A 24470-nucleotide genomic window follows, 5' to 3' on the forward strand; every position below is an offset into this window, starting at 1 on the left:
TGCCATTCTGTCCTCCAGCTCTCCCACCCTGGAGGACATCCGGCCCTCACACCCTCCCTCTGTCCCCAGGCACTGTCATTAGTCAGTTTATCTTCAGAGTCTGCATGTTTGGAAGTGTGTTCGCTCACTCAGCTTCAGAGGCAGGAAGCTTGCCCGTCTTCTGCGTTCTGGAACACTGTGCTGTGATGGTAGAAAGCACTGGAAACCTGAGTCCCACCAGCCCTGGCCTGCTGCTGGTTGAAAATCTGCATGAATCTGGGCAAGTCACACTCCCTTTATGTCTCCATTAGAAAATCTAGACATGGTGGTTTCCTAACTCTTCCCTTTGGTCCTCATGGGGGTCGATGCTTAACCTGTTTGCTTTTGGTCTTTTAACTCCGGCAGGTGATCTTCATATACTAAGATATACACACTGTTCCAGCAATTGCCATGTTATGTTGACATTCCCTTTGCTTTTCCCCCTTCCCCTAGTATATTGTATCTCCCCCACAGACATCTTATTCATCTTTGTATTAGTTGCTCTTGGCCCAGTGTCTCAATTCATATGCACTTAATGTCAGTTGACTTGTTAAGCTGAACTCTGCCCTTTGTTTTTGCTTCAGAGTTTTGTCTAGCAATCTGCCTACCAGGTGAGCAACCTTGCATTGGCTGCATATTTGATACCCCATTAATATATTACTGCTCCAGGTTGTAGAAGTCATAAAGCCCAGTTAGAGTCATGCTGATGGGTCACATGCCTGTGTAAAACAGATCCGCATTGTGGTTATTCATTCATTGTTCTCCTATGAAGATCTCATTGATTATTAGCCTGATGGAGGATCTGACTTGGTATTCCTCTGTCTGGGTCTTCTTGGCTTTTGGCAGCAGAAAGATGTGAATTCTCTGCCCACAGGCCATCCAGCCCCACAGGCAGCCTGCCAAGAGGCTCAGGTCACATGCCCAGTGAGTTGCTGCTACATTTTTTTTCTTTCTTGTCTTTTTCAAGGCTGCTGCTGTTGGGCTCTCTGCCTGGTGTTCCTGAATTGTAACTCTTTTAGTTCTCTGGATGATGAACTCCAAACGCTGTTTAGCAGCCGATGCAATCTTTGCTGGGACTGGACTACCTTCGCTGAGGGGGCCAAGCATGTTTTATGACACCAGACTGCCATGCAGGACTTGCAGACGCGGGGGCATTAGGACTTGTTCTAGTCCTGGCTCCTGAGTTTGCTGTCTTACACTGAGCCCACAGTCCTCAGTGCCCACAACTTGCCCCAGGGCAACCCCTACCTAGGGTGTGCATGAGAACAATGGGAAGGCAGCTGGTCCTCACCCATTTCCTGGAGGAGGGAATTCCTCATCCTCTGGGATGAGATACCCTCACATTTCACTTTTCTAGTTGGGAGTTTCACCGCGTATTGTTGTATAGTCAGCTTCAAGCCTGACTGTAATGGCTCTCCTATACCAAGGTGTGCAAGCCCCGTTAGAGGAAGGTTAGTGCTCTGAGTATTTGTCACGGAGATGATGGGTTAAAACCAATCCTCTAACCACAGTGTCCTGGTCCACATGTTTGTGAGATGGTTCACTAGGGTTAGGAGTTTAGTAGATGGATGTCTAGTGGAATGAAACTAATTAATGTTTGTTTACTGAACCTTTAGCCTTAACCATTCTTAACACCGTGTTCTAGGCAGCAGCTGTGGTCTCAGAATGACCCAGCACCTAGAATCACCTCTTCTGATGAGAAATGTGGAGAAAACTCTGAGACTGGAGAACTTAGGACATTTTCTTTTTAAAATTCTTTGCATTGTCTTTTCTTGCCATTTAATTTCTGTGTTCTCCTATGTGAGGACTATTGAGTTCATATAAAACCTGTACTATAATATATGACTGATCCACTTTCCAGCCATGTAACATTGGGAAAATGTGTTACCCTCTCTGAGCTGTGGTTTCCTTGGAAAACCAACAAGCAATGCAACAATATGCCTCTAGGGCTTAAGTGGAAGATCAGAGCTAGAAATGTAGCTTTTTACCTTAATGCTGATTGAAGTAATAACATAAGAAGCAAGTAAAATGGTCCTTTGTTCTTGCATTGTGACGGGGACAGGAATTTATAACATACCACAAATGAAGCTGTCATTAAAAGCGTTCAAAAGACTCCCTTCCACTTCCCTCCCCTTTTACCTTAGTTCTTCCCTTGATAGAGATAGAATATTGTTATCTCCCCCTTTTCTCTCAATTCCCATCGTGCATTTTGGTTTGAAATACTGCTTTGAAATTAAATAAGATTGAATTTTGAAGGGTCTTGAATTTTAATGTGATACTGTATGTAACTCCATGCTGCATATTAATGTGGCTCAGCATATGTTGTGAAGCCTCTGGGAGTTCTTCAAAGAAATTTATTATTATTATTATTATTATTATTATTAATCTATCATTAGCTCTCTGACAAAAGTTTAGAGAATGTTATTAGAAAGCCAGGATGCATTTCCTAGGCTCTAAGAGGGATACACGCTGGCTTTTTGTCTTCTCACTTGGCATACCCTGCCTTCTCCCCCTGGAGGCTCTTCGGATTTAGATCACAATCAATGCGTCCCTGAGCAGCAGCCTTCAGCAGCAGAATTCTTGCAACTCAGAATTTGTTGCATAATCTTCCACACGTTTACCTTTTCCCTTACCATTCTCTTCCCTTTTCTCAGCAAGGAGGACAGACTTTTATCTTATTTCAGGGGACCTTTGGAAATCATATTCTTGGGTGTTATTTTATTCTCTTGTGGTTTATACATATTTTTAAAATTATCCTGTCAGTATTGAGATTTGTGGTGACCTGCCCTTCCTTACTCTCTTCCATCTGCCCTGTTTTTTTTTTTTTAATTATAGGGTTATCTGTCTTTAACTTTTCCTCCCTCTTCTTTCTCCTCTTCCTCCTCCTCCTCCTCCCCCTCCCCATTTTATATAGATAAAAACATTCTAGGTACAACCATCCCCTCCTTCCTCATATACCTGTTAAATCTCTCCATTGCTCTAGCTACATGACCAACCATTCCTTCCTTAAATTCTTCTTGTGCTGGGAAGTTCACTGGGTCATACAGCTCATTTCCTTTTTAGCGGCTTTAATTGTCAAAAGGCCTTCTTTATGCAACAGGTGATACCGTGACAAATTAACCAGCGTGCTTTCTGGACCTCAGTTTCCTTGTTTGTATAATGAAGTGATAATAATGATATTTATCTCATGGAGTGGTCATGGGTACTAAAGCTGTTAATACATATAAAAATTTCCAGGTGCCTGCTAGTTAATTAGTCATACAGTAGCCAGCTCATCACAACAAAGACGGTGCTACCTGTTCACTTAGTCCTGTTTTATGTTCCTCCTTACTGACCAAGGCTGCCTTTTCCTGCAGTTGGGTTGGGGCTATGGGTTTATTCTAACTGGTGGAGCTGATAGATGTCATCTGTGAGCCAAAGGCCTTTTCAGTGAAGATACTAAGAAGGAGAGAAAGGGATATTATTCAGGAGACAGAAACAGGGCTTAGACTGGGACATAAATGTTTCTTTTTAGAAAAGGTTTCATGTAAATTCATGTCTGGGTGATAAAATTATTTGCTGTTCCTTTTCTTGCCCTATAACCCATAATAGAAATTATTTGTTCTAATCTTCTTTTAGCTTATTAAATGTCAAACAGTTGTGTTCTGGAATAGTAACTGATAATTTTCTTAGTGAATGAGTTTTTCAGATCTTGAATTGGGGAATAGGTTCTATCAAAGGGGGTGGAAGAAAGAACATAAGAGATCCAATTTAGGATTTTGAGGAAGGCAGGGGACAATTCATGGAGGGTGAGGAGGAAGCATGGACCATCCCTATAAACTGGGTCAAGTGACAAAATGTTGCCAAACTGCCCTTACAGTTTCATTGTTTCCCCCGCATACTACACAGAATGGAAAATGGATTTTACTCTTGGAAAACAAGTTTTTAAATATCTTTGGACAATTGACACAAGAAAATAAGACTTCTCAACATGTTTTCTGTATAATTTTTCTCTTTTCAATATTTAAATATTCACATGTTTCTCAGAGTAAGTCATTATGAAGATGGGCAAAAGAGTACTAGAATCAAGTATAAGAAAAATGCAAATCAAGTATTCAAGTATTAAGGTAACTTAGAGGTCAAAGGAAACTAATGTCAATTATTTATCTTCTTGACTAAGGATATGTTTATTGATTTAGAGAGAGAGGAGAGAGAGAGAGAGAAAGGAAGAGAGAAACATCATCATGAGAGAGAAATATGGATCCATTGCATACTATGTGCCCCGACCCGGGATCGAACCCACAACCTTTTGGTATATGGGACGATGCTCCAACCTACTGAGTCACCGGTGCAGAGCCCACCTTCATTTATTAGTGGAAGTTGATGTGTGAGAAAATAGTTGGCCACTAGCATTTCTGGATGGGTGGTGACACATCCCATATGTTCATGTCATGCTACCCGGATGCCTGCCTTTGAGAAAATATGAGCATGAAAACAAATGTGCCCTAAATTTTCCTTTTAACAGGTAGGGGCTATGTAGGGCTGTATCAGAGCAGCTGATAAAATTCAGTCAGTTTTTTTTTCCCCTGCAGAGAATAGGAATTGCTGGTGCTGACACCGGAGTGTTACATTGTGGGGGAGCAGGGGGAGTATGGACTCTTCTGTGATTGCTGTGTCTCTCCTGGTCCATCCCAGAGACTGTGACAGTATGAACTTTCATTCGCATGGATAATCTAGATAGATCTGATTTTAGAATGAAGGGAACAACACCACTTGGGAAAGAGGTGTTGCCAAGACCCAGTTTTCAGAATGTCCTCCCTCTATCTTCAGACTGGGATAAAGAGCTTGAATCTGTCTCTGGTTTCACTAGTAGCAGGAGCTTTGTTCTTTCTTGCACTCCGTCCCTGTAGCACAGTGGTTCTCAACCTTCTTAATGCCTCTACCCTTTAATACAGTTCCTCATGTTGTGGTGACCCCCAACCATAAAATTATTTCCATTGCTACTTCTTAACTGTAATTTTGCTACTGTAATAAATCGTCATGTAAATATCTGTGTTTTCTGATGGTCTTAAGCGCTACAGCAGCCGTTCTCTATAGCAGTGGGTCATGACCTGTAGAGCCTAAGACCATCGGAAAACACAGATATTTACATTATGATTCATAACAGTAGCAAAATTACAGTTATGAAGTAGCAACGGAAATAATTTTATGGTTGGGGGTCACCACAACATGAGGAACCGTATTAAAGGGTCACGGCATTAGGAAGGTTGAGAATCACTGCCAATGTAGCAGCACAAGTGCCTTCTTTGAGCCCCAGGTCTCATGGCAGTGGTGTTCAGTACCTCCTTTGACATATTGGGAAGTACAATAGGTGAGGAGAGCCCCAGCATTTGGGTGAAGATGGTGATTTTGGGGGTTATGACTTAGGGACTTCCTGGATACAGACTACTGTGTGATAGTACAGACAACAGCATGAGAGGAGTTAGGATTTGAGCCTGTTCTTATCATTAGCCATCCAAAAGGAATTGGGAAAACAAATCTATTTTTTAAGGGGAAGATAATGACTTCACTTTTGGCGATTGAATTTGAAGTGACATGTGGCGACATGGTGGTTGGAAGCTTGACCCTCCATCCTTTGTGTAAAGCTGGGGCTGACAGTGGTTGGGATAGAGACTTTTGTTATTAGGCCCCAATTAAAGACCCAAATTCTGTATTTGATAGAGCATATCTTCGAGATTATAGGTGAGGTTTATCAAAGTATGGAATTGCATAAACTTCTGACAAGCAACTGAGCACACCTTTTGTTCAGCAGAGGTACAGATTTATCTCTGTTATATATAGTCACAGAAGCCTACATGAAGTGAGTCGATTCTTTTTTAAAGGAAAGGTACTATTGAGGAAAAAAGAAAAATGGGATAGTCTTATTTAAATCATACATTTGACTTTGTGAACAAAACAACATACCTTTTTTTCAAGGCAAAGTTTCTTTAGTAAGAGGAAAGAGAGGCGAGCTCTTGTCTGTCAAATGTAATCTGTAGCCATCTGCTGCTGTCTCTCATTATGTTCTTCATGTAATTAGAGCAATTAGGATGAGGTTTGCACCCTGTATTTGTCTTGGAAGGAGGGTTGAGCTATTTGCAGGCTTATTTTGAGATATTGGAGATGAATGACCTAATCTTCTAGGGAAACTGATGGAAACCGAGAAATGTTTTAGCCTGTCAGAGAAAAAGGGCAGTTTTTTCCTCTTCTCAGTAATATTGTCTTTTTATCACCATGGTAACTAGGTATCTTGACAGATGTGTTTTTAATGATAGTAACTCAAATGGTGATAGAGAATGGAGGTTGAGAGAGGACACGGATTCTGTGGTGCCGTGATTGTGGTAGGAACTTCTTTCTGAGTTGGTTGGGGGGAATGGCAAAATGAGAACTTAAGGGAGACAGCATTAATCAGTTTGCCAAACTCTTTGGGAAGCCAGTCACATGAATGTGGTTTGTGTACCGAAGAAGGGGCTTGGGTGCTGTACCCACAACCTGCTGAACCATTGTGGGGTCCCTTGGCCAGGACTGCAGTGCCGCTCCACATACCCACTGAGGGTCAGTGTGCCTCCCCACATCCTGGAAGGGGCTTCTCATTAGAGCAGAAGCTTCTTCCTTCCTCCTCTCTGCCCCCTCTGACCCCCTGTGTTCACTGTGATTACCCAAACACTAGTGATTCTCATCACTGATAACTCAACTACTGCATTATTATTCCAACTGATCTTTTTTTGTAATTAATAATTGTATAATGCATATAAAAATAGACTATTGTTTGGACATTTAAGTTCCAGATTAATCTGTGGGAACACAGAGCATTTGATTTAAGTGGGAAAGTGAAATTGACACTCATTTAACTTAAACATGATTTTTAGTTGAATACTTTAAGTTTTGCAATTCTGAATTTTGCTTTTTCATGACAGGAAGCTGTCATAGATCTCTCTACATTATTTTCTTTGTGCTTAGCTACAGTATTAAGTCTAGGATCCTTAGCATGGTCCTTAAAGACCTTCATTTTATGGCTCCAGCTTCATTTTTTTTTTTTTTATCCTCTTTATCAAGGGACAGCCTAACTCAGCAAGTCCTTATTTCTAGAACTACCTTTCGCTTTTACAGGCTTTTGCCTTTGATTAAAGACTTTGACTTTCTTCTTATTCATCAAGGGTCAGCTCCCATATGACATCTGTAATCTCAGATAGAGACAATCACTGCCTCCTTTGTACTCCTTAATGTATCCTGTAACTTCATTACTTTTCATCACCTTTTTTCATAAATAATTGTGTACATCTTTGCCTTTTTTTTTTCTGAACTATAAATTCTTTGAGCGTAAATCTTTTTATTATTTTTGTATCCATACCAATTGATCTTTTTTAAGTCATAAACTACTCCAGATCAACCTACCTATGGCCAACAAATACATTTTAATGAAATATCAATTCATCTTTGTCTGTTTGTTTGTTTAAATGCTTTTAGTAAACATTCTGCATTGCACACAATGCCAGTTAAGCTCCTCTGAAGGGAGACCAACCCATATTACTCATAGCTCTTGTGAGTGATCCCTGCACCCAGCTAGTCCAATGTCTTCTCTGTCTTAACAAGGTGTCATGTTCATCTCTGTCATCGCTTCTCTGCATGTGCCATCATTCTGTCTGAAAACTTCCTTGTTTCTGTATCTGTATCCTAAATCCTTCAAGATCCAACTCAGTACTTCACTGTTTTCTACCACAATTGTCTCATATATTTTCTAATTTTATTTTTTAAATGTATATTTTTATTTAGTTGTCCTTACAGTGTCAGAATAGTTGTTTGTAATACAGTGGGTGGTTAAAAGTTCATTTTGATTGAACTATAGGCTCTTAGAAGTGTAAGACACGTCAGAAACCAAGACGGCTCATCTTAATATTTTTTAATTAATATTTTTATTTAAATATTTTTAATTAAAAAATTAATGGTTTGCATATTTCACGTGGTTATGACACCAGGTCTTTGGAACTCAGACAGCAAGTGAGCTTAAAGAAATGAGTTGGGTCTTTATTTAATTCCTTTCTTTAACCTCCTGTCAGAGCCCTGGTATTTCTGAATGTCACCAGGCTTAGGCAGTCAACAGAGAAAAGTGTTTTTTTCCACTTTTGAGGGGATTTATCCAGGATGCATTGAAAGCATTTAGCCTCTGGATGTGTGCCCAGGGCTGTGTGAAGGGAACAATTAATTCTAGGGGCTGTCCGTGCACCACTCTGTTCACATCAGGGCTCATTTATGTGTGCCAGGCCACTGCTGAGCTTGGCACATGCTGGTGGGCAGGAGAGGGCAGCTTGTTTTTCTGCATATGACAAGTTCTGGTCCTGCCGGGTGGGACATATGCCTGGGTGAGAGATCCTGTGTGCAAGACCAGCAGGGAGAACAAAACACTGGGCATAAGAGACTGAGAGTGAGCGGTAAAAGCAGAAAGAATGGGAGATGTTAAACATAGAAGGCATCGGTATCTGCATTCCTAGTGGGAACAGCCAAGGGGGAGCAGAGTTGTGATGCCTTTCTTAATGTCCTGCGTCTTCACGTCGTCCTGGCATCACCTGAAGGCCAATGACTCCAACTCTTGCTCATTTCCGGCATGATGCATGCCGTCTTCAACTCTGCTTTAAGAAGGTGTTCATTCTTTATTAAAGATGCCCATATTTTAGTTCTCCAAGGGTGACTGAACTTTTCAATTTACTTTTAGTTTATGCCAGTGAGACCCAAATCTACATATCTGCAACTGTTCCATTTATCCTAGAATTATTCCTCCCAAACATTAAGCTCCAGCTTTTACAAATTCAGTGATAGTGTTTTCCCAGAGTGACCAGGCTACAGCTGCCCAGTCCTGTGCCCATACTTGATGTTGTAGCCGCATGGATTTTGTTGCTTCAGAATGGCAAATTTATAGGGTGTTAAGATTTGCACAGGTTATACAAATTCATTTATTCAACAATTATTTATTAAGCAGTCTTCTTTGATATAAAAAAGTGAAGATCTTTGCCTTCATGGAGCTCTGGTTTAGCATGGAGAGATAGACAATATTATTACTGAGCATAATAAGTATAATGTGTAGTATGTTACACGGTGATAAGTACATTGGGAAATAAAGAAAGGAGAGACCCATAAGGAGGTGACTTGAAAATACATGAATGAGACTATAGTTTAATATTTTCAATTTGAACACATTTAAACCTTATATTTTAACAAATATATGATTTGAAGAGCGTGTGCCTTTTCCTGGGTTTTTAGATTACAGGACCACAAGGAGCCAGGCATTCTGACCCTTGTTTCTAGACCCCAATGGACAGGAACAATTGGCCATTTAGTCCTGTCCATTTGGGACTGGAAAGAAGGATAGGAATAAAGCCAAACATTTCAAGTCTAGATGACAATTTAGCGAGAAGCTCCAAAGCCAAACAGACATGGAATTTACCATTTCTGTTCTCATGGAGTTGGGAGTTTCTCCTTAAAGATAGAAATGCATTTTGTTCTAGTATTTGTCTTCAATGTACACCAATAATTATTTGAGTTTTAGGTAGTTTTGATAAATATCTTCTCATTTAATAGATTTAAATATGATTTTGGGTATACTAGTATATTATCTCAAATATACCATTCTTCCTTCATTTATGCTCTAAAGCACATATGTCAAACACAAGGCCCGCGGGCCAAATCCAGCCCGCCAGGCCTCGCAATGTGGCCCGCACCGCACTGTCATCACTGCACTCCGCTGTCAGTTTATGACATTGTCAGTTTATGACTGTTCAGTAAACCATTTGGCCCGCGATTTAGGCTGGATTTTAGATTTTGGCCCCTTCTCTGATTGAGTTCGACACCCCTACTAAAGTGTTCAGGTGTGAGGGAAGGCTTAAAAAGGTGGTGAGCAAGGGAAGGGTTAACATTTCTTAATCCACCTACTATGTTTTCATATCTTTAATTTTCCCTTTTTCTCCCAGTCATTTCTTTTTAGATTAACCACTCTCACTGGAAATGAGGAAATACATCTCTGAATTAAGAACAAAACGCACGGCCTGAATTTTTGAGGTTCTGTTTTTTATGTGCACAGATAAACCTAAAACAGTCTTCTTTAGGAATTTATTTTCTGTTACCGCATTCTCTTACTCCCGGAAGTGTGCTAATCTGACCGAAGCTGACTTAGTGAATTTATGCTGTGGGAATCTCCCTGCTCCCAGTCCCTGTCTCTGCAGCATGCCATAGTGCCCATTGCACGCTCAGTCATTCCAGTGCTTTCTGCTCTCTCATACTGTAATTGACTCATTTCGTCAGGTTGTCATCCGGGGGGAGAGCTAGTGAGGTGGCAGTAGGTACCTCTGTGGGTTCCAAGTCTCACCAGGATCCATCTCTAGGCTTGGTAGGCTCTGAAACTGGGACAATACTCATTCTTTTGTCAGCCTTATTGCTGTCCATCCTGCTTCAGTTGCTTAGATACTGCTGAGACGCCACTCCGTTCATCTTGGTCTTTTTTTTTTTTTGTAGGTAAATATTTTTTTTCAAAGAATAAATAATCCATGTAACTATTCCTACAAAAGAGAAGTGTGAGTGGGAAGACAGATTTTAGTGTTTGAAGATTTTAAATTTTTTTTTTTAGAAAAAGTTCAATTATGCTTTCTCTTTCATAAAACTATAGCTATTTGAAATTTGATAGTTTTTGAAAGCCATCGTAGTGAATCTATTACTGACAAACAGCTCATCATACTGACTCCTAGCATAAGACTAAAACCCATTCTTCAGGTTTTTAAGTCGTTACCTTGAACTAGGAAAATCTATGTGCACATAATTCAGAACCAAGTTCAGAACCTTTTCCACTCTGAACTGGCTGTCTTGATAATGCCTTGAAACTCAAAAGCTGGAAATCCTGGGTTGATTACATTTTATTTTTTATTCAGTATTCTCTATTTCTGTCACCTTTTCCTTTTAACATCTGCAAGTGTACCTACTTATTTTCCATTCCCAAGCATTTCTTGTTAAGTACCTCTTTACCTCCTGCTTAGGTTTATGTAATGTTTGAGACAATAACCAGTGCCCCTCCCTGTTGTGTAAAATTATACTTACTCTGTTTTTCATTTGGTGATCTTTTATTTTTCTGGTTGAATATTTGTGAGTTTGTGTGTGTGTGTGTGTGTGTGAGTGTGTGTGGGGAGGGTAAGTAAACTATAATTGAAAGTAAACTCTAACTTTTTTTCAATTATACTTTACTTTCAATGTTTTTTTTGTGTGATTTATTTGTTTAAGGAAAAGATAAACATAGCATATCCCATATCACAAAAGTATCAAGTTATTGACTATTGAATTTTAGAAGTGATGTTTCAGACATAAAGGAAATTGATCTAGAAGATTACAAATCAGTTCTTCCTCTCCTCCAAAAAGTAGAGCTTGGAGAAGTGCATGAGGTCCCCTGAGCCCAGCATGGTTGGAGTTGGCTGTGAGGGCTGTCTAATTAGATGGACCTGCAATAGTTTGTCACTTTTCCATGGCAAAGAGGGAAACAGGAATAGGCTGATATAACCCTGAATTGACTGAAATTTAGTTTTTACTACTCAGTGGAATGGGGGCCCTAAAATAAATTCAGTTCAGTTATATAGACATAAACCCCCAATCTCTCGCACCCCTGATTGTGCTTTGCAGTAGCACCTGTTCCACTGGTTCCTTTCAGTGCTACTGCCTCTCTAATCTTGCTGCTTTCCCAGGGAAGTGTAGTGGGACTGTTTGCAGTACCTACCGTGATTTTCCAGGTTCTCCACAGTCCGCGTCTCCTCCACTGTTTCCCACTGAACCTCATGTAGGCCAGTCCCCTCCTTCACCTTCTGTCTGCCAGGCAACCCCTCCACTTCCCACCCAACACTTTCTTTGCTTATATAGGGTGTCCTAAAATGTATCCACACACTTTGAATAATTTATAAAGGCAGTGCTTATTAAAATACACTTCATTTCAAAGTAAGCTATCAGCTGTATACATTTTTGGGGACTCCCTGTATTTCTCCTCCTTATATTCTGACATGGACTGCCCTCTTCCATGTTTATTTATTGTATTATATACTTCCCAGTCTAAATCCTATTTATTTTCTAGGCTCAGCCCAGATTGTGCTGCCTTTTAAAAACCTTTATTTTCAAATTCACAGTGGTCTTGGTTTTTAAAAAGGTTGTAATACCACTTAGCACCTACAGAGTGCCATTTTTTCCTTGATTTTTATCCTATGGCCATTAGTGTTTTTTTTGTTTTTTTGTTTTTTTTTTTTCTACAGCTAGCTGAAAAGCTTCCTAATTAGGAATATGGGCCATACACCCCATATTTGTTCTGCATTCCCTTCAGTACTAGCACATGGGAGGCATAGACTAGATAATGAAAAATTACTCATTCATCAACAGGGTAGAAGCCATTGCTATTTATACTGCTTATGAGATGGATTTTTGTCTTTATCTGTGTGTTCTTTGTGCATTTTGGTTTATCCACCACTCTAGCAGTTAAATTAGAAAAGCCAGCAGTGGGTGGATGCGATGTGCATGTCCCTGACAAGTAAAACAAAGCTGATTTGCTCTATTTTTAGAAAGCTTGATGGTGTTCATTTTTCAAGTGTCACTTATAAATGGGTAGCTAAATGAGTGCTTTGAGTGTTTCTAATGCAATGCTACACTTTGGCAAAGAGGCCTTTGGAATACAGGCATCGCAGTTTTAACATCTTTAGTTGTTAGTTGCTCAAAGTTGTTGAAGAAAAAAAGAAGAGCTATTTTTCTTTCTTGTTTAATATTTTAAAAATTACTAAAATTTATTTGACATTAGAGTTCCTTTTTGACACAACCTTTAGAATAATTTTGTCACAGAATTTAGTTCTGAGTGTCACTTGTTGGCTTGGAAGAAGCTCAGCTGGTTTCCTGCCCTTCCCTGTACTTTATTTTTTATTCAGTGTCAGGGGCCGCTGCATGGAAGGGTCTCCTTCGTTAGGTTTTGGAGAGCCTGGATCCTTTTTATTCCACATGACTCTTCTGGCTGTAGTAATTCCCTGGAGGCCCAGAGCAGGCAGGAGCCCTGGGGGAGGAAGGAGCAGAAACCCGAGAAGCTTCAGGCACTCAGGCATGTTATCCTGTTCCCTTCCCCACCCTCCCCAACAATGCATCTGTTTGCTCCAGTCCCAGAGAATACAAAAAACACACACATCTATTTTGCAAAAGTAGTCCATATGCCCCTGTTTAGGGATGTCCTATGAAGCATGTATCTTTCTTCAAATGTAAAAAATACGTAGTGCATCTAATATTATTTGAATCCTCAAATGACCCCTTAGAAATAACTTGAGTTTTTGTTAAAAGCTCTCAAAAATTATATATGTATATGTGTATGTGTATGTGTATGTATATATACAGTATATGTATATGTATATGTATATGTATATGTATATGTATATGTATATGTATGTATACATATACTTTCATATTGATAATGACCCTAAAGCTGGTGTGTATCACAGCACAGTTATTGGAGAGTGTGTCTTTAGTGTGAGATAAATCCTTGCATTAACTTTGGGAAGAATATGCATTTATTTTGGGAAGATTTCTTGCCACATTCTGTGGCACTGCTTGCCAGCGCATAATAAAAAATAAAATAAATAGAAATGTTGCCACAAAGAGAAAGTAGTAAAACTATGCTTATTCACTTTCTTGTTCATTTATTTAACATATTGCAGTGGATGCTGAGAAGAGAAAAAGCACAGCACTCTGTAGAAAGAATGCATAAGAGAGGGTGGTGTCTGAGGAGGGGTCTTTAGGGAGTGATGTCTGAACTGACCCCTGAACGTACATAGAGATGAGAGGGTAAGAGAGTTGGAGGAGAAGCTGCTGCCCGGAAGTGGGGAGTGGCTGAGGTGGTCGGAGGACTTGAGGCTGGACCTGAGGCACAGCCGCTCAGGAGGAGAGCGGCAGGGGGTAGAGGCAGCTCATTCAGAAATGCTCAAGTTTAATAATTAAAAGATGAGTCTTGGTTCATAGTTGGCAAATAGCTGTCAAAAGGAAATTATTTTGGAGAATCTCCTGAAATAGCAAATTCTTATCAAGTTCTATGTATCTCAGTAGAGAATATAAAGAAAGACTAGAGGAGAGATTCAACACAGGCCAATCATACTATGATCTCTGGCTTTTAGAAACTTTATTTTCAAATAATGAGTGGTATATCTGAACATCTATTTGACAGATTTCATATATGTATATTAAAGTATCTTCTATTTGGATACTTTGGCATTAATTCTTGAAACTCTGTTTACTAGCATCCCCATATGCTTATTAGCCTTTAACTGAGACTGTAACAGGGTGACTGGGTTAGAGCCCTCCTTCAGAATCCCGAGGTAACTTAGGAAAGTGTGTCTGTCTTCTTTCCCTTCCCTTCCTCAGCTTATCTGTGGGGTAGAATTACAGAGGCGGTGGAGTTGTCTCTTCCACAGGTGGTGCCATGTTACCCTCCTGTGCAGGCAGAGCCCTGGGCGGTCCAGAGAAGGCTTGGGAATGGAAACCAGACAGAGGGAGAGGAGTACGGGCTGGCTTGGTGATGCTGCAGGATGTTCGGTTTAGAGAGAATAAACTGGACATAAAGAATAGGAAGTGGCAAATAGTTTTTCACTTGCCTCTTAAAATTAAATCTGAATCTGGCCTTAATCTGGCTGCTTTTTATTTGGGTAAATATTTAATCTTTGGTATACTGAAGGCTGCCTTTACCTGAGCCTGGAGATACCCACGTATGTCATTAGAGAGACACAATATGAAGGTGAAGGGTTTCTTTTTAATTCTGTTCCCTGGTAAGACATCGACTTGACAAAGAAATGAAAAATAAATCAGAATGATTAGGTGTCTTTGGTAGGTTTTCCACGCCATTTCTGATTTTTAACCTGAGTAGAATATAGTTAAGATAAAACCACCCATTCAGCACTTAAAGGAGCTGTGGTGTAGAGGAAAGCAATGTGAAGCCAGGGCCATGAGCGCCCCTGCTCTGCTACAGATTAGCCATGTGACTTTGGACAGAATACTAGCCTTTCCAGCTGTTTCCTCATCAGTAGTTGTGAGAACTGAGTCTCGTCCAGTTGCTGCATTGTTGTTTGAAAAGCCTTAGCAGTGCTGTTTCTGCACCAGCTTTGATTGAATGGCCAGACCCTGGCGCTCACAGAGGCACACAGTGGGCTGTGAGGTGGAAACTCACTGCATCGCTGTCCTGTGGGACCGTGCCTGGTCAAGTGGTGGAAGAGTCATCCTGGTTTAGCTGCTGCCCAGGTTGTTGACATCAGGTGCGTCCACCAGAGTCAGGATGTGGAGGGAGCCTGCAGTCCATGGAATGATGCTGGAAACCCCGCAGTCAGCGCAGCATGGAGCCCCTGTTTGATGGACGCTGTGATGAGTTCTGATCATGAGGGTTGCCGAGCATGTGGCGAGGTAAAACTTAACCTTGTTATTGGTTTTGCGTTACTTAGTATGTGTCTTGTATAAAAAAAAAAAAAAAAAGAGACACTATTTTTGTGCACCAAAATGGGTTGTGATTACATTTTTATCACACTACTTTGATCTGCTACTACTGCAGTTCTATCCCTGTAATTCTTCTTACTTTTTAATTTTATTCTCCTTTCTGTGGCTACCTCTTTCTTATCCTTTCTTAATCTTTTCCGAATATTATGAATGTTCCACCCCCAGAACTCATCCACCCAGCTGCTGAGTACAAAACAAGGTGGCCTTTCCTTGTGTTTCTTCCATTTCTCTAAAGCCGTAGTCGGCAAACTGTGCCTCCTGAGTCACATGCGGCTCTTTGGCCCCTTGAGTGTGGCTCTTCCACAAAATACCATAGCCTGGGCGAGTCTGTTTTGAAGAAGTGGCATTAGAAGAAGTTTAAGTTTAACAAATTTGGCTCTCAAAAGAAATTTCAATCATTGTACTGTTGATATTTGGCTCCGTTGACTAATGAGTTTGCCAACCACTGGACTAAAGCAGTGGTTCCCAACGTGGGATACATGCCCCACAGGAGGCCAATTTGAGAATGAGTTATTAACAGTGAATTTTTTGCATCTTATAGTTCCATGGGCTTCATATATAGTATATAAATATGTACTGTGACTTATTTATGCTTTTTCAGTTCTCTATTAGTTTGAAACTTTATTTGCTATTTTTTTCATATCACTTAAAATTATTATTATTATTATTATTTATTTTTTTAAACAATTTCTTAGTGATTTTTTTCTCAATACTTCAACTGCCCTTTTGTTCTCTTATTTATCTTTCATGGATGCCATGTTCTTTGGAAGTTTGCTTAGACTGAGTTAATGGCCTTTTAGGCTTCCTCCACATGAATAGTTGACTTTTTATTATTATGACTATATGACATAATAATAAGATTTAATATGTCATGGTGGGGATATGTAGCAGGATTTTAGAGATGTTTAGGTGGGGGATGGCCAAAAAATGGTCAGGAATCACTGCTCTATAGTGATACATACTGCTGTGCAGTGACAATGTAGACTTATATTTAATAGGTGCTTCTCTAATTCTAGGCATACTACACATTTTTATAAGAATTTCTGTAGATATAGGAAAGTATGAAGAAGGAAATTAAAATTATCTCTGATGCTTCAGCATCTAGAGGTAAGATCTCCTAAATGCTTGGTATATTCTTCCTGTCTCTTAAAAATTATTTAGTATGAAAGCCTGGGGGAGGGGACAGGAGTGGAGAGGATGGTGTGTGTGTGTGTGTTTGTGTGAACCATGCCAGAGTTGCTGGATAGCCAAAGCTAATTAGAGTGTGGAGGCCTTATTGATAGTACACCAGACGGTCAAGGCCAATCTGAGCATGGGAATCTTAATCAGGGTGTCCAAGGACTATGCAGGGGCAAGGACACATGGTACACTATGCCCTTCTATAAGCCAAAGGATTGACGTCACTGTTGGCAACTGGTCTCTTTTGTCTAAGTGTTATAATACATGTTGTTAACCAGCCCATATACTGGAGACAGGAGAGTCTGTGATGAAAAGGCAGGTTCAGAGGTAGCTACTCTGCTGAAGCTGCAGAAGAAGAGAGACTAGAGAAGCTAGAGAAGCTGCTAAGGCAGAGAGCTCAGGTGCTGCTGCTATGTGAGGCTGTGAGTACACAGGCAGTGCACAGCTGCTCAGATAATAGCTGTGGGTACAGAGATTACTACTGCTCTATGGGAAATATGTTTTGGTTTATCAGCCAGTGTGCGGCTGCCTGTATGGGATTTTGCTATGAAGGACTGTTTCGTCTGATGGCTGTATGGCCACTGGCTTTTACAATAAAGGCTTTCTTATATGCACCCACAAGTTCTCATGGCTTCTCTATCTACCACCCACCTCCAAAAAGGTCCAGCCTCTGGCAGAGGGGCTCGGCCCCGACAGTTAGTGCAATGGGCAGGGTTTAAGAGGGAACCTGCCCTGACAGTTGGCATAGTCGAGCATAATTCAGAAGCTGTATGGATTCAGAGCACCAGTGCTCTGGCAGTGCTCTGACAGGGGGTCAATGGGGAAAATGGGGTGAGGGGGACATCTATAATACTTTAAAGTTTAAACAGTAAGATAAAAAATATTTAGCAAATGTTTGGATTTTCAGTGCAACCCACATAACTTGTTGCATTTATAAGACAACACCACCACATTTATTATGATATCTGACAATTTAGTACTGTTTTTCATCAAAAAGTGTAAGCACTTCTACAGGAAAGAACTTTCTTTCCTTTTAGTTACAGGTATACTGGTTAATAATGTGGATTTTGTGATCAAAGAAAACACATTAACTTCAAGAGAAACATCAAAACTGCTTTATTCAAAGTAATGTCCATTGCTAGCTACACATTTCCCCATCTTTCAGGTAATTTGTGGATTCCGTCCCAATAAAACTTTTCTTGTTTTGGGGCAAACCATTCAGAGACCCAATTTTCCACTTTGTACATTTTGAAGTGCTGCTCAGAAAGTGTGTGTGCCATTGATTGGAACAAGTGATAATCTGAAGGAGCAAGGTCTGGTGAATATGGCGGGTGGGTTAATACTTCCCAGGCAAGATCTTTTTTTTTTTTTTTTAATATATATTTTATTGATTTTTTTACAGAGAGGAAGAGAGAGGGATAGAGAGTTAGAAACATCGATCAGCTGCCTCTTGCACACCCCTAACTGGGGATATGCCCACAACTGCAGTACATGGCCTTGACCGGAATTGAACCCAGGACCTTTTAGTCTGCAGGCCGATGTTCTATCCACTGAGCCAAACTGGTTTCGGCCCAGGCAAGATCTTTTAATGTGTCTTTAATTGGTTTTGAAGTGTGTGATGCTGCGTCATCATGAAGCAAAAATTACTTTGCCTTGTCTTCTGGCACCTTCTGGTCATTTCATGATCAAAGTATGGTTCAAATTGATTATTTGTTGTCAGTAGCAATCAGTATTAATGGTTTCTTCTGGCTTTAGAAGCTCTTAACATACCACACCTTCCTGATCCCACCAAACGCAGAGCATTGTCTTTTTTCCAAAGCGATTTGGCCTCACAGTTGATGTTTGACTTGGATCAACCCATAATTTTGTGCATTTGGGATTCTCAAAATAAATTCACTTTTCATTGCCAGTCACAATTCGATGCAAAAAAGACTTTCTTTTGTGCTGTGGAAGCAACATTTTACTGATGACTTTTCAGTTTTCCATTTGTCTTTTGTTCAGTTGATGTGGCACCCATTTTCCTTCCTTTAAAATCTTTCCCATTACTTGTAAATGATTGGAAATAGTTTGCTGAGCAACATTTAATCTTTCTGCAAGTTGTTTTTGAGTTTGACATGCATCTTCATCCAATAATGCTTGTTATTGTTCATCTTCAAACTTTTTCGATTGACCTGGATATTCATTGTTTTTCACATAGAAATCATCACTTTTAAAGCGTTTAAACCAGCGTCACACAGTATCTTGAGATGGAGTAGGAAGTCCATAGACTTCCTGAAGTATACAATAACTTTTTTTTTCAAAATAATGAATGAAAACTTCCCGCAAATGCTTTTTTTTTTGGCATGAAATCGGACATTTTAAGTGTAAAAATATCTATGATTTTTAGCAAATTTAAAGTTTTTATTTTTATTTTTATATTTTACTGATTTTTTTTTTTTTACAGAGAAGAAGGGAGAGAGATAGAGATCCAGAAACGTCGACCAGCCGCCTCCTGCACACCCCCTACTGGGGATGTGCCCGCAACCAACATACATGCCCTTGACCGGAATTGAACCCGGGATCTTTCAGTCCGCAGACCGACACTCTACCACTGAGCCAAACTGACTTCGGCGCAAATTTGAAGTTTTTAAGCTTGCTGTCAATACAACAAAATAGCATATTTATCAAATAGCATTTTTCAACATATGTGTAACCCCATCTATTGAAAAAAATCCACATTATTAACTAGTACACCTAGTATGTCTGATACAGTTATACTTTGATTGTAATCTCAATTGATTTTTGAGCCAACCAAGAAGCAATGAAGTGGAAATTAGGAGAGATAAGAGCTCTTCTATTTAGTAAATTATGATTCAGCTGCTGAACAGTTGTTAATTTTCTTTTCTTTTACCTTTCCCTCTTTTTATTGTCTTATATTTGTTTTCAGCTCACAAATGTAGCTGAGGAGCTGAGCCCCTCTGGATCTCTGGGGTTCCTTGTGTGACCCTTGAATATGGCCATTTAGCAGATGCACTGATTCTTCTAAATTGGAGGTTCCTAATCCAGGAGTATTCACATTCTCTTAAATTGTATGTCAAAATGTATTTATATTTTTGGGGAAGATGATTGGCCCACGAGTTTTATCAGTTTTTCAAATGATTTTCAAATGATTCATTGACCTGAAGAATAAAAGAGATAGGATCTGAATCCAAAGATCTGGTTGTGGCCTAGACCTTGAATTGTCAATCTGAACAGATCACATGACTTCTCTGAAAAGAGGGGAAGTTAGTTCTTTATAGTGTACATGGACATTTGTAAAAAAAATTAATAAAACATTTATGGCAAATTGGGCTTATTGGTCAAGGGACAGTTTACTGTCAATCTGAACCATATAAATCATTCTGTAGCTAGCTAGGAGCTGTGAGCTTTGGAGGACAAAATTTGGAGGACTTCAGCTGTAGTATGATAGATTCGGGTAAGCTAGAAGGAGATGTTTTTGTGAGAATTGCAAACACAAGAATGAATTTGCGTAATCTTATATAAGCCCTCATACATTAGATAACATTTTTATTTGTTTGAGATGGCTTAGAAGTGATCTTATTTGGAGTTAAAATAGGTTGTATTACCTATGAAAGAGCCATATACTGAGTCTTAAAAAACAACAGAATACTAGTTAAAAGTATAAAATGTTTCCTCTTCTTTCCATTTGTATTTCCCCCTGTTGCTCTGCTTTTCTTTATGCAAGTAACTTGTGTGTTTGCTGTAATGTGTTTACTTACCTAAGCTGGTATTTTTAAACCATCTCATCCTGTGATGTACTGGTGGGAAATTTTCTACCCTGACCCCATTCCTTCCCTCTTTAGTTCTGCCCATTCTTCAGCCCATCCTCTGATTTATACTCATTATCTGCATGTATGTTAACTGTCTGTGAAACACTATTGTTAATACACAACCGTAGATATAACCCATGCGACTTTTGGACTTCTTTTCCACTTACTTGCTATCTTATTTAAGAATCTGCAAAGCAAATACATCATATAATGATGCCCTAAGACTATCTCAAGGTAATTTAAAGCAAGGAATGCTACAGGTGTGTCAAGAAGAAATAACTGGAGTAACTCAAGATAAATGAGAAAATCTTTTAATTAGACTCTGTGTGGGGGATGAGAGATTTTGGAATGATTTTTAGAAAACCGTGTATGGAGGGTTGAATTAGATGGCCTCTCAAGGATCGTCCTGGCTCCAGCATTCTGAGATCTAACAAGTGTTGCTCAGTCGAAGCCCACTGCAGACAAAAGGCTTCTGTGCATAATGAGCTCACTGTGCTCCTGACCCAGGAGGCTTGGCAGAAAGGCCCACCATACGACTGCTGTTAGTCAATTAAGGTCAATACCAATTAGGGAATAGTAATTAAAATTGTAGGCTCCCTAAAGAAAAAAATAACAGCATTGATTTTCTGTGTATGTAGATAAAAACATCGACTCTTTCTATATATAAACAAATAGAAACATAGTTGTTTTTTTTCCAAACCAAAAGGAAGAGAATAACACTGAATATTTTCTGAATGTATCTAATAATAGTAGCCTGGTGCTTTTAGGTTGCATGACTTCTTTTTAGCACCTCATTACCACCATGCAGAACTTTTCATTTGTATTTTGCATAGTTCACCTAGCCCACAACCCCATCTCCATGGGTGGGTCTCCTAGCTACCCAGGAACTTAATTCTCTCCCTCAGCTATGGCCTTTTCCTCAACCCCCATTAGAATAATGGTACTACATAATAGAAATGGATTGCTGTAAATGAAAAACAAGTCTGTCTTCTGCCCTGAGTATTTCTGATTATTGTATGTTTATCTGGTAATTTCTGACTTCTGGGTGCATTTTTTGGTAACATTTTCAGACAGAGACAAATTCTTGAACCGTAGAATGTTAGAGGTAGACTGCACTGTGGAAAGCATATAGCCAAGTTGTCCTCATATTTTAGCATGCATAAGAATTACCTGGGGAGATTATTAAAAATGCTTAGTTTTGAGTTTTTGCCTCTTGAGATTGTGAGTCAAATGTCTGAGGTTGAGCCCTTGAATCAGCAATTTTAAATAGGTGTCTCATAATCCTGATGCGTGTGGTCCAGGGACTTCATCCTATGGTTTGCCGAAGCCCAGCAAGTCCTCCTCTGGCTCATCCAGGCGGGGATGCGGGCTTCTAATCCTGCAGCCCTGTGTCTCAGCAGGATTAGCTTCCCCTTGGGAATAGCTTTTGTGAAGACCACCAAAGACCTGGTTGCCAATCTAGTCCAGTTGGCTTGTAGGTTTCATAGTAAATTGACTTAAACATACAAATTGATTTTATAGCTTTTTATGTCTGTAACTTAGAGGCCCGGCACATGAAATTCATGAACGGATATGGTCCCTAGGCCTGGCCTGCGATCAAGGCCACCTTCCCTGGCTGCCCACAGCTGGCCCTCCCCCCACCACCACCCACCCCACTTCCCTGTTTGCCATCAGGTGATTGGAGCCTGCTGGCCAGGGGAAGGGACCAAGACGTAGGCCGTTCTACCTGCTCACTGGCCCCGCCCCACCAGTCGCCTTACACACAGAGGGCAACCTGCGGTGGGGAGGGGGACTTGGCACCACCTGCATCCCCTGCCACCTACCCCCAGTTCTCCATTCGTCATCGGGCGATCAGAGCCTGCCAGCTGGGGAAAGGAACCAAGAAGTAGTTAGCACACCTGTTCTGGTCATTCCACCTTTAGGGTCAATTTGCATATTACCCTTTTATTATGTAGGGTAGAGGCCTGGTGCAGGGGTGGGGGCTGGCTGGCCTGCCCTGATGGGGTCCCAGATCGGGGTGGGGGGTCCCTGTTTGGGAATGGGGCCGGCCGGGGCAAATGGTGGGGCACGGTTGTACTGGTCTCTGGTCATTCTGGTCGTTCCGCTATTTTGGTCGCTGGTTTTTTTTTTTGTTTGTGTTTTTTTTTTAAAAAAATATATATTTTATTGATTTTTCACAGAGAGGAAGAGAGAGGGATAGAGAGCTAGAAACATTGATGAGAGAGAATCATCGATCAGCTGCCTCTTGCACACCCCCTACAAGGGATGTGCCCGCAACCAAGGTACATGCCCTTGCCCGGAATCGAACCCGGGACCTTTCAGTCTGCAAGCTGACACTCTATCCACTGAGCCAAACCGGTCCCAGTGGTCGCTGGGGTTTTATTATAGAGGATTACTCTAATTATCCTACCCTCTCTAGGTACTTGTCTGACCCTTCTAGTAATTCATTCTTGTTCTCTTTTCCAAGTTTCTCATATTTCTAGCTACCTACTGGGTATTTTTATCTGCTTGTTCCTCAGAACTTGTCAAACTCAGTGTCTAAAGTTGAACCCCAAATCATTTTCTCCAAAATGTTTCTCCACCTGTATTTCCTTATGGTATTCATTTTACATGCACATATTTGACATAATACTTTTTATAGAATTTTATATCCTGCTTTTTATCACCTAATGTTATAACATGATCATTTCCCTTTTCCCTAAATGTTTTTTTAGAAGCATTTAGAATAGTTGTATAATAGTTTGTTATTGAACAATTTATTGCTGGACATCTAGGTTGTTTTAAAATTTTCACTATTTTAAGTAACCCTGTAATACTTTATAAATCTTTGCATCTTTGGTTGTTTCCTTGGGACAGATTCCTTGAAATGGTATTATTAGGCCAGATATTAGGAATGTTTTCAAAGTACTGGATATTAGTTTTAATTTCAGTGGTCCTTTTTGAGCCTTGACTAAGGACTTAGCTACATTACCTAGATACAAGCTTTTCATCCCACACATTCATTATTTCTTACACACACACACACACACACACACACACACACACACACTCTGTCCTGCCTATCTAATCAAGATTTCCTCAGGTCATACTCTCCTAAGAATTTAGGACACCTGTTGTCTTCTGGTCATCTTTGAGGTGAAACCTCACACTATTAGGAATAATTGTTCTCCTTCTATAAATTCAATAAGGACAACCAACTAAGAATGGCTTTGATAATCACTTCTTTCATGTGGTCACGTTATCCTGGGATGTTACTCCTCACCTATTGTACCTTGCTGTTTTCTCTGTCTGGTGTGTGGTCCTACCTTTCTTACTGTTTAATTCTTCTTTCCCCTGTCTTTCCAGGTCCCACTCAAGACTCAGCCTATCCACAGTCTTCCCTTTTTGAGTCAAGTTATAGTAGTTGCTTCCTTTTCTAACATCCAGGAGCATCTTAATCTGAACCGGAAATCTTACATAGGGGCTTGGGTCTTCTCTAAGCAGAGCCCTGTGGCCTACAGTTCATGGCAGGGATCATAAAAATTGGCCCCCCTTTTAAAGAAAAATCTCCCATACATATTGGAGGGCAGGCAGTTTATTTGTATTTCATGCCTAATCTAGACAGAACCTCCAAAATCCAGCCTTTAACATCCAGGGAATCTGGTGCATGCAACTTTATTTATTGGTAGGACAGCCTGCTCTCCCTCACACATACTTTTTCAGGTGCCTTCGCAGTGCACAGCTTTCAGCAGATATAAATCACTGCCGGGAGGAAAGGGGAGGAGATTAGTGCTTGGAGCCTATGAAACAGGACGATGACTTCTATTAATGTAGAGAATCCCAAAATGCTTAACTCAATGCTAAGGACAAAATAAGCCCTTACTAAATATCTGTTCTCTGTTCACCTACACATCAGTTTCATTTTATTTTTATAATAATGCCTCT

General features: G+C 40.2%; 1 protein-coding gene across 2 annotated transcripts in view; it reads left to right on the plus strand.

Annotated features, from left to right (window-relative positions):
- IGSF11 (immunoglobulin superfamily member 11) overlaps positions 1 to 24470 on the plus strand; it is a 120234-nt gene that overhangs the window by 45379 nt on the left and 50385 nt on the right. The window lies entirely within an intron of this gene.

This window comes from Pipistrellus hanaki (genome assembly GCF_964339955.1).
Source record: "Pipistrellus hanaki genome assembly, chromosome: 2".
Lineage (NCBI taxonomy): Eukaryota > Metazoa > Chordata > Mammalia > Chiroptera > Vespertilionidae > Pipistrellus > Pipistrellus hanaki.